Genomic DNA, 11725 nt, shown 5'->3' on the forward strand with positions numbered 1-11725 from the left:
CTGCCCGGCCGGGCGAGGCGGGCGACTCCGCAGTGACTGGTAGGCTTGTTTCTGGAAGGCCGGGAGCTGCGTGAACGCCGACGGCCGAGGGGCTCCCGGCCCCCCAACACTGACCTGTCCCCGGCCCTGGAAGTTCGGCGTTCGGGGCCCCCAACGCTTGTGCTTCGTTTGAGACGCTGTCCTTAAAGAGGGAAAAAGAAGAGGAGAGGCCGGCTGGGAGGGTGGCTCAGCGGTAGAGCGCTTGCCTCGCATGCTCGAGGCCCCGGGTTCGATTCCTCAGCGCCACCTACACAGGGCGGCTCCTGGGGTAGAGTGCTTGAGTTCAAGAAAGGAGAAAGTTTGATTTGTTCGAGACAGCAAATGCAACTAAAAGTCACTAAGATGTCCAAACGGCTACGGCGCCCAGGATTTGGTTTCCGTGTCACTGTATCTGGGTGGAACTTGATTCGGCTCTTCCAAGCTCCAAAGCATGAATCATCGAATTGCCTAACTTCCAGTGAGGAGTGTGTGTGTGAGACCACGGTCACACAGCGCACTTGTGCCCAGGAACCCGGGCTTGCACACACGAGGGCTCAATGGCTGCTCCCTCCAGTTCAGGGACCGCGTCACCCTCAGAGGGGCTGGAAGCATGCAGTTCTTGGCTGGGGAGGTATTCCGTGAGACCAACTTCCTATCTAACACAAATTGCAGGGGGTGCTACTGACAGCACAAGTTAAAGCATGTACGTTAAAGATAAACAATAAAGAATGGCCTCCTCTCTTCTGTAGCCACACACGGAGAGCCTCTGGCTTCAAGGATAGTCTGAAACAGCTGTACCCAGAGTGAGGCAATCATGACTTTTTTCTCAGAACACTACATTCTCGGGTTGTAAATTGTTTAGATAATGCCTTATTTTCTTAATTTTTTTTTAAAAGCAGCTTTCATACATGTGTGGGTACTAGGGCTCGAACTCAGGGCCCCTCTCTCTGGGCTTTTTTGCTCAAAACTAGATATCTACTACTTGAGCCAGTTTGGGGCTGTTGGAGATAAGCATCTCCCTGCTTTCTCTGCTCAAGTTGGCTTTGAAATGTGATCCTCGTAGCTCAGCTCAGTTGAGTAGCTAGGATTACAAGCATTGAGCCACCAGCCCCCAGCTAAAGCAATTTTTTAAATGCATGTAACAGGGCTGAGAATGTGGCTTCGTAGAGTGTTTGTGTAGCATGCATGAAGCCCTGGGTTCAATTCCTCAGTCCCACATAAACAAAAAAAGCCAGAAGGGCTGGGAAGGTGGCTCAATGGTAGAGAGCCCTGGGTTCGATCCTCAGCACCACATAAGCAGAAAAGAAAAAAAAAAAAAAAAAAGCCAAAAGTAGCAATGTGGCTCAAGTATGGCTCAAGTGGTAGAGTGCTTAACTTTGAACAAAAGCAGTTCAGGGACAGCGCCCAGGCCCTGACTTCAAGTCCCAGAACTGGCAAAAAATAAATAAATAAAATGCGTATAACAGTACACACACTGTTTCTACCATATCTCATCCCAGACGGCACTGGGGCCCAAAAAGCTGGCCTAAGAGGGTTCCTGTGCCGCAACGCTGCATGGCCGGCTCACAGTAGGAAGAGAACCCTCCTTCTACTGATGGGGTGCAGGATGCACACCTCAAGGCCCCCAGACAAGAAGGTATCTGTCATCTGCAAGAACTCCTGGTACTTGGGAGCCCAACCACTGAGTCCAGCTCAGTCTCCCATTCCCCCCCACACACGTATACCTTCTGGTTAGTCCCATTGGTTTCTCCCCAAACAGGAGATGCCAGGATGAGAAAGACAGACTGAGAGGACTGATGACAGATGCCATGTCTTCGCAAAAGGAAAAGGAAACCCATTCACTGGAAGCAGAGTTGACGTCAGGGAGTGGGGGGCTGCTGCCCCAAGAGCAGATTCCTTTCCCGGGCAGGAAATCCTGAGCCTCCCTGTTTATGATTCACTCCTCAGACAAAACCATGCCAGTGTCAGCGGAAGTCCACTCCTCCATGGCTTGCTGCTGAGAGAGGGTCTTTCCCAAACACGGGCCTAGAGTGAACTCCAGAGGAAGACCAGATGGCTGGTGATCCCATAGCATGGTGCTCCGTGTGAGGGCCACCGTCATAGGGCCAGGTTCTCCCCCACACCGCCAAGGTCTCTTGGCCCAATGAACAGAGTTGGATAGTGATCTTTTCTACAAGCACAATGCATAATGTTAGATAACCAAAGGGGCCAGCTTCGGATCTTGAATCTAGATTCTCAGATCTCAGCCTCCTTAGTAGTTAGAACTACAGATGTGAGCTAGGTTTTGTTTGTTTGTGGTTATGGGGCTTGAACTCAGGGTGCTATCCCTGAGCCTCTTTGTGCTCAAGATTAGTCCTCTACCACTTGAGCCACAGAATCACTTCTGGTTTTCTGGTGGTTTATTGGAGATAAGTCTCATGGACTTTCCTGCCTGGGCTGGTTTGAACCATGATCCTCAGATCTCAGCCTCCTGAGTAGCTAGCCCCTGGTACCCATCTTTAAGCACTTTTAAGCTAAGACACATGTCTATGAGAACTGTTGGCCCTCCCACCCCCCACCCACCACCTTCTTGGTACCAAAATGATATGGGGAGCCATCTCAGTGAACCTTCTATGTACAGCTAATATATGTTAATGGAAAATGGGAGGAAAATAACATGGGCTCAGGTAAGAAGCACAGGTAGATGCTCACTGAATGGTGTTGAGCTGCTCTCCCTTACTAAAATGCAGAAGTGGCTTAAAAACAAGCAAATGAACAGCATATAACTGGACACCAGTGACTCATGTCTATAATACTAGCTACTCAAGAAGCTGAGAACTGAAGATCTCAGAAGTCAGCCCAGGCATTGAGGCTATCTCCAATTAACCATCAAAAAGCCAGAGATGACTCAATGTGTGTGTGTGTGTGTGTGTGTGTGTGTGTGTGTGTGTGTGTGTTGCCTGGCTCTGGATATTTTGTTTGTTTGTTGTTTGTTTGTTTTTTTGCCAGTCCTGGCTTGAACTCAGGATGTGGGCGCTGTCCCTGAGCTGCTTTTGCTCAAGGCTAGCACTCTACCACTTGAGCCACAGCACCACTTCTGGTGTTTTGTATGTATGTGGTACTGAGGAATCAAACCCAGGGCTTCATGCATGCTAAGCCAGCACTCTACTACTAAGCCACATTCCCAGCCCCATTGTTTTCTTGAAACAAGAGTCTCACCACGTAACCCAGGCTGGCTTCAAATACCCATGAACCACAACAGGAAACAAATACATCCCTGTCTCCAGAGTAGCTAGGATTACAGGCAGGGGTGAGCCACCATACCTGACACATTGTATTGTTTTCTTTCTTTCTTTCTTTCTTTCTTTCTTTCTTTCTTTCTTTCTTTCTTTCTTTCTTTGTCAGTTGTGGGTCCTGAATTCTGGGCCTGGGCACTGTCCCTCAGCTCTTCAGCTCAAAACTAGTGCACTACCACTTGAGCCACAGCACCACTTCCAGCTTTTTCTGGTTATGTGGTGCTGAGGAATCAAACCCAGGGTCTCATGCATGCAAGGCAAGCGCTCTACCACTGAGCCACATTCCCAGCCCCCCCAATACACTTCTTTTTTTTTTTTTTTTTGGTCATGGGGCTTGAACTCTGGGCCTAGACATTGTCTCTCAACTTTTCAGCTCAAGGCAACACTTTACCACTTGAGTCACAGTGCCACTTCCAGTTTTCTGGTGGTTTACTGGAAATTAGAGTCTCACGGACTTTCCTGCCTGGGCTGGCTTGGAACTTCAATCCTCAGATCCCAGCCTCCTGAGTAGTGAGGATTACCAGTGTGAGCCACCAGTGCAAAGGGCCAAGTAGCAAGTATTTTAAGTATTTTACACTTTGGGACCAAATGTTCTCAGTAACAACTTCTCAGATGTAGTGTTTAAAAAAAAAAAAAAAAAGGCCCAGAGTGGAGGAAAGAACTTGGCTTCATTCCTTTTAGCACTTTATTTGCGAAATCGGTGTGCTAACCCCTGAACTCAAAAACAAGTTTCCTCATACCTGTAGCCATGCACAAACCTGTATGGCCCAAAACTAGAGGAGATGAGGTCTTCTGGGAAGAGGACCTACATTCTTTAGAGCTGTGGGTGGCCCAAAGGAGCCCGAGGTTAAGAAAGAATTAATTTTAGCCAAGCCCCTATGGCCTACGCCTATCATCCTAGCTACTCAGGAGACTGAGATCTGAAGACCACAGTTCAAAGCCAGCAAGAGAGCTGGGAAGGTGTCTCAGTGGTAGAGCGCTTGCCTTGCATGCCTGAGGCCCCTGGGTTCGATTCCACAGGACCACATAAGAAAAAAGCCGGAAGTGGTGCTGTGGCTGAAGTGGTAGAGCGCTAGCCTTGAGCTGAAGAGCTGAGGGACAGCACCCAGGCCCAGAGTTCAGGCCCCAGGACCGGACCAAAAAAAAAAAAAAAATTCAAAGCCAGCGAGAGCAGGAAAATCTGTGAGATTGTCACCAATTCACCAGCAAAAAGCTCGAAGTGGAGCCACGGCTCACGTGGTAGAATGCCAGCCTTAAATGAAGAAGCTCAGAGACAGCATCCGGGCCCCGAGTTCAAGCCCCAGGCAGGTCTGGCACACACACACACACACACACCCCAATAAATCTTCCCAGTGAGGAAGCTCCAACAGCCAGCCCCTCCCTGGCTGGGCGAGGAACCATCTTGTCCAGGTTCCTCCACTTATCCTATAAACCTTTCAATGTCCAAAGGCTTGTCATCAGCAAAACAAAACACCTCTTGCTCAATGGCTCACTCACCACAAAGCAGCCCTGGACTTTCTGGCATTTGGTCAACAAGAAGCCAGAGCCCAAATTTCTGGAAATGCCTCCCGGGCAGAGCATCCTGGTTTGTTTCTCTGTCAGTGTGAGTTGTGGCCTGGCAGGAAGCCAGCACCACCCTGGCTGGGAGAAGCAGGTCTCAGGATCCAGCCGTCCACCACGGAGGGAAGCACAGCCACTGTGGTCAGCTGTGTCCCAGGGAATCCTGAGTTCCCCCGGCCCCAGCTGGGGCAGGCAGCTGGGGGGGGGGGGCGGGGGGGGCTTTCTCTGCAGTGCCCCAATCTGCCACCTCCTCTTCCAGCTTCTCCCTGTCCATCCTCCCACATGAAGTTGTAGCAAGAGGCTCTGTGCCTTTTTCTTTCTTTCTTTCTTTGGTTGGTCATGGGGCTTGAACTCTGGGCCTGGGCACTGTTCCTCAGCTCTTCAGTTCAAGGCGAGCGCTCTACCACTTGAGCTACAGCGCCACTTCTGGTTTTCTAATGGTTTATTGGAGATAGGAGTCTCACGGTCTTTCCTGCCTGGGCTGGCTTTGAACTGCCATCCTCAGATCTCAGCCTCCTAAGTAGCTAGGATTGCAGGTGTGAGCCACCGGCTCCTGGCTGCTTCTTCTTCTTCTTCTTCCTCCTCCTCCTCCTCCTCTTCCTCCTCCTTCTTCTTTTTCTGCCGGTTGTGGGGCTTGAACTCAGGGCCTGGGCACTGTCCCTGAGTTCTTTTGCTCAAGGCTAGCACTCTACCACTTTGAGCCACAGTTCTACTCCTAGTTTTTAGGTGGTTCCCTGGAGATAAGAGTCTCATGGACTTTCCTGCCTGGGCTGGCTTTGAACTGCCATCCTCTGATCTCAACCTCCTGAGTAGCTAGGATTGCAGGTGTGAGCCACTGGTGCCCTGCAAGGCTGTGTGTCTTGAGGCTAGCAAATGAGTTCCCTGGAAGGACAAGTCTGGTTTGAAATTAGAGCCAAATCAGACCAGACCCGGACAGATTATATACGAAGATTTGGTTTATTCCTCTGGTCCTGGTCTCCTAGAATTTAGGAAAGTGACTCCAAATGGATTTCCTAAAAGTCTTACCCTTTAGCCTGGGAGAGGGGAGACAAGACCCAACTGGGTAAGTGCCTGACTGTTCACAGCTCCTGACCAGGAAGAGAAAGGAAGCTGGCGGGGGAGGGGCCTGGACTGAGCTGGCCAACTCAAGTGTCAGCTAAGGCCCAGGAGAAGATGCCAGAATCTCGGCCCACTGCTACCAAAGCATCCAGTTTTCAAATTCTCATGAGGGTATACATTTTCCAGATTTTAAATGGTGTCCCATTTTATTTATATATATATGTGCTAATACAGGATCTTGAACTCAGGACCTGGACACTGTCCCTGAACTTATGAGCTTAAAGTTGGCACACTACCACTTGAGCCTCAGCTCCACTTCTGGCTTTTTGGTGGTTAATTAGAGATAAAAGTCTCAAAGATTGCCGGGCACTGGTGGCTCACGCCTGTAATCCTAGCTACTCAGGATCTCAGTTCAAAGCCAGCCCGGGCAGGAGAGACCGTGAGACTCCTATCTCCAATAAACCACCAGAAAACCGGAAGTGGCGCTGTAGCTCAAGTGGTAGAGCACTTGCCTTGAGCTGAAGAGCTGAGGGACAGCGCCCAGGCCCAGAGTTCAAGCCCCCCCCAAAAAAAGTCTCAAAGACTTTCCTGACCAGGCTGGTTTCAAACCATGATCCTGAGATTTCAGCCTCCAGAGTAGCTAGGATGACAGGCCTGAGCCATTAGCACCCAGCTTCAAGATTTTCATTTTTGGTGTGTGGTAGTGGTGCCAGAGCTTGAACTCAGGGCTTTGTGCTCTCTAGGCATATGCCTTCCCACTTAAGTCACTATGCCAGCTCTCGATTTTTTTATTTTTGTGTGCCAGTATTAGGGCTTGAACTCAGGGCCTGAGCACTGTCCTTGAGTTTTTGTGCTCAAGGTTAGTCCTCTACCCTGTGAGCCATACCTCCACTTCCAGCCTTTTCTGGTAGTTAATTGAGAATGTTAGTCTCATGGACTTTCCTGACTGGGCTGGCTTTGAATCATGAGCCTCAAATTTCAGCCTCCTGAGTAGCTAGGATCACAGGCATGAACCACCAGCATTTGGTAGCTCTCAATTGTTTTTCCAAGTTGCATGGGCCAATGTATGCTTGTGGGCACTACTTCATTTCCATTTTCTGGTGAAAAAGAACAAGTGGAGGAGGAGGAGGAGGAGGAAGAGACTCAGGAACATAGGGAATACCAAAGGAGGATGGTGAGACAGAACAAGAGAAGATCCCAGCTCACAGGATTGGGCCTTCTGGATGTCAATCATGGGGCTGTATTTTCAGCTAAGTTCCCAAAACTCCTGGCCTGCCTTCCCTGGATAGAATGAAGTTGAACTTCTCCTGCTGGCTCAGGGCAGCCTCAGCCAGAGCTTGGAAGCAGGGAGCCCATGCCTTGGGTGGGTGGGAGATACGCGGATTGTGGATAAGCATGGAAGGCGCTAGCCTGAAGAGCTATGGGCACCTCCCGTGATCTGGTCCAGTCTCCACCGGCTCTCCCTACCTCTGTCAGTTCCAAGTTCTCCCCTCACATGGTTGGGTGACCCAGGGAAGATGGAAGAGCCAGTCCTAAGAAAGCCCAGACGCGAATGGACAACGGGACCTCAGCCCAAGTTCTGCCATGCACCACAAGGGGAAACGTGGGCCCCTTCCCAGTGGAAGGAACCTTCTAGAAGTCACTGACATCTGTCACACCCTCAAGCAATCCCTTCCAATAGAACAAGTATCACATAATAGGGCTCTCACAGCTCCAGAACATCTTCTTGGCCCTTAGTACAGTCAAAATGAATTAATCCAGACATCAACCATGGGAGAATCTTACCAGAAAGAACCTAAGCCCCAGACTGAGAAATTCCCAGCCCCTCATTCAATCCCCAACACATCATAGGTGCTCAATAAACATCTATTCAAGAAATAAAGGCAGGCTGGGAACATGGCTTAGTGGTAGAGTGCTTGCCTAGCATGCATGAAGCTCTGGGTTCGATTCCTCAGTACCGCATACACAGAAAACGCCAGAAGTGGAGCCATGGCTCAAGTGGTAAAGCACTAGCCCTGACCAAAAGAAGCTCAGGGACAGTGCCCAGGCCCTGAGTTCAAGCCCCAGGACTGGCAGAAAGAAAAGAAAGAAAGGAAGGAAGGAAAGAGAGGGAAGAGAGAAAGAGGGAGGAAGGAAGGAGGAAGGGGGGAGGGACGGAGGAAGGAAGGAAGGAAGGAAGGAAGGAAGGAAGGAAGGAAGGAAGGAAGGAAGGAAGGAAGGCAGGCAGGCAGGCAGGCAGGCTTGAAACCCTTGAGCAGGAAGGGTTGCTCATGCACCCACCTGTAGAAATGGGACACCCCCCCGTGGCAGGTGCGCAGTGGGCAAGGGGGTGGGGGAAGGAATGGCAAGGAACCCATGGCCACTGCTGAACCTGTCCCCTCCTCATCCTGGGTGGAGATCCCTAACTCCCACTCCTCGGGAGCGACAGTGGATGGAGCACCTCATCCTTCAAAGCCTCCAGGCACCTTCCCAGAGAGCTGGCTAGGCCATAGGTTCTTCCTGCTCCTCTCTGCAGCCAATGCGAGGGGCATGGCACTGTGGCGAGGGACAGGGACCAGGCCCAGCCAGGTCAGGGGAGAAGGTGCCAAAGAAAAACAAAACTGCAGCCACTTGGTTCTCCACTAGTCTTGGCTTCTTTTCTCCAAGGTCGTCTGAGATGGGGGGTTGGAGGGGCAGAGGGGAGGAGGTGTGTCTCTCGGCTGCCGGGCACCCCTCCTGGCTGGGCAGAGCCGCTCTCAGCTCCTGGCCAGGCCTCATTTGCACTGCAAGCCAGATGGCTTCCCCACAGCCAGGCTTCCCAGAACTGCTCCGCTGCCCTGTTCCCCAGTGCAGCCCAGTCGCAGCCCAGTGGGCGCTTCTGGGCAGATCCACTCAACCCCCCCCCCCTGCAGCCCTGCACAGAGCAGGATTTGTCGGTTTGGGGTCAGGGGAGATAATTGGCTGGAAAGCTCCCTTCCCTCATCGGCTACTCCAGCTCAGCACTTGGGCCAGATGTGGATTCCTTTATGACAGGCCCAAGGACCCCCCTCCCCATGCACGTACACCGTCCTATCCTCCGGCACCCTCTACCCACCCCTGTGACCCCCCCCCCACCACACATACACACTGGCCTCTCTCTCGGGGAGTGGAGGAGGGGCCCTGGGCAGGGGTCCTGGCACTCAGGGCTGGCCCTATCCCCAGCGGCCAGTGGGAATCTGAGAAGCCAGGGGTGGGTGAGTGGGTGGTGGGTGGGCGAAGTGTTTTCTTTCCCCTCCTCTCCTCGAAGTTTTCTGGGAAATGCCAGAGGCCGCTGGGCCTGGAATGTCAGGCTTGAAAGGGCTCCTCGGTGGCCGCCACGCAGACATGTGAGCCGCAAACCTTTTCATTAGCTCCGCAGCCCCTCCCGGCAGGAACAAAGGCCTCCAAACTGGAATGCCGCTTCCCGCTTCCCGGCTGTGAGCCATTGTCCCTGCCTCCCGAGGCCCGCCCCCACGGGATTGTTTGCTGCCGGAAAGGGAGAGAACGGGGTCAACCTGGCTTGAGAGGCCCCACTCCCCAGCCCCAGCAGCCTGGCTGTATCAGCAATCCTGGAGGACACCGAGGCTGAGGTGGCCGTCAAGCCCCGTGCCAGGCCCCAGTGGCCGAGAAGCAGGAAGAAGAGGAGAGGCAGGTCATTAAGCACCAAAGGCTCACTCTCTCTCCTACCCCACAGACACTTGACTAGAAACATCCAAAGGAAAAGAGCCAGACAGCGCTCCCCCTCCCTAGAGCCCCAGGTAGAACACACCAGCTGACACAGAGTTAAAGCACAATGACCAACGTCAGGGCACTAGGGAGTCATACCCAGACCACACCGCCTTGTGCTATCCTAAGCCCTAAAAGGCCTGAAGACAGGGAGACCTCGGACACAGCAGTTAAGGATGCCTGCAGTGGTTTGCGGCTGCAAATGGGCCACAACAGTAATCTTAGCATCCACCCCCTGATGGCAAGCATGGCGCCTGGTGTTCACCACGCCAGGCCCTGGCTTCCTGTAAGCGTGTCCGAGGCCCCAAGCTCCCTTCCCATCTGCAAGGCTGGGGAAGAGCTCAGTCTATGGCAGGGTGCCAACTGTTATCCTAGCTATTCAGGAGGCGGAGATCTAAAGATCCGTGGTTCTAAGTCGGCCTAGGCAGGAAGGTCCATGAGACATTTATCTCCAAATAACCAGTTCAAAGTTGCAAGTGGAGCTGTGGCTCAAGTAGTAAAGCATCAGCCTTGAGTAAAAAAGCTAAGGGACAACACACCTAGGTCCTGATTGCACACACACACTCACACACACAGAGTTCAGCATCTGTCACTCGCCAGGAGCAAAGCCCTACAGGCAACTGAAACCCCTGGAGTACTTCCCCTCTGTCGAGAACAGTTATCATTCCCTTCCAAATGACCAAGCACCTTTGCCTGGAAATGGGATTGTGACTTCATCAGAGTCCGCAAAAGGCAAGATTAGAAGTAGGTGGTAGTCTCTTAGTCCAGAGGACCGCGGGGTGGAGCCGAGGCCTTTGCAACACCAGAAGATAAAGATGGGGGGGGGGGGGCAGGGATGAGAAGCAGCAGGATTCCTGTTCTCTGTTTGGTCCCCGGGTCTGGGTCTGGCATGGATCTGCTCAAGTCCTTGTGCCTGGATGTGGGTTTCTGGAAATGTGCCCTGCAGTGGTCCAGGGTCTCCTCCCATTTCTCCAGTATGTTTGTTTTCAGATTAGCAGCCTAATAATCTCCAGTAAACCACCACAGGACTTCCCAGAACCCACACCCCTATCCTTGCCTCGCGGCCGCCTCGGCTACAGCAACGAAGGCTACTAGAGAAGAAAGCTTGCCATAGTCGGGGAAATAGAAGCCAACTCGAGCCTTAAAGACTCATTGAGAATTTCCTTTGTATCAGGTTCCAGGCTTAGAAAGAGAATTAATCAAACGACTGTTTCCTCAAGATCCTCACTGGACGGATAAAACACTCTGGCCTAAGTAGAAAGGGTTACCCTGGAAGTTTCAATGGAGGACTGAAACACTGAAACACAGATCTGAAAGGGAAATCTTGCACATGTGAATCAACACATATGTAAAAGTGGCTCTGCCACTAGGAGGTGAAGGTGCAAAGAAGCCTAGAAGAACAGACACCTGTCAAGTTAACCTGGATGGGGCTCCATGGCTGGCTGGTACCCCAGGGGTTGGCCGGTGGATGAAGTAGATATGCAAAAATGAGTTTGATCAGATACACTCCACCACAGAGGAGTTCGAATTCATCCCTAAGGTATTAAGAAACCAAAGAGCCGAAGAATTTGATGGCTGGCTGAACACAGACACATTCTGGGATGCCTCTTATAAAGGAGTTGTCTAGTTCTCCCAAACAGAGAAACTAACAACCATATCTGTATATAAATGGCCCAAGTTCTTCCTTCTCTAGTACTTTCTAACTAGTGAGATTGGGGACCAGAGAAGTCTATATCACTGTTAGAAACTGACCTTAGCCTGCCCAGGACACTAGGTTCCATCTTCAGTACCAAAACAATACATTAAAACAAAAATGGAAAAGAAAAGAGGCTGGGATTGGGATGGGAAGATGGCTCAGTGTTAGAACGCTTGACTTGCATGCATGAGGCCCTGGGTTCGATTCCTCAGCACCACATAAGCAGAAAAAAAAACCCGGGCGTGGCACTGTGGCTCAAGTGGTAGAGCGCTAGCCTTGAGCTGAAGAGCTGAGGGACAGTGCCCGGGCCCAGAGTTCAGGCCCCAAGACCGGACCCCTCCCCCCCCAAAAAAAAGAGGCTGGGAATGTGTCTTAATGGTAGAATAATTGCCCA

Source organism: Dipodomys ordii, unplaced genomic scaffold, assembly GCF_000151885.1.
Source record: "Dipodomys ordii isolate 6190 unplaced genomic scaffold, Dord_2.0 Scaffold7, whole genome shotgun sequence".
In the NCBI taxonomy this organism is placed as follows: domain Eukaryota; kingdom Metazoa; phylum Chordata; class Mammalia; order Rodentia; family Heteromyidae; genus Dipodomys; species Dipodomys ordii.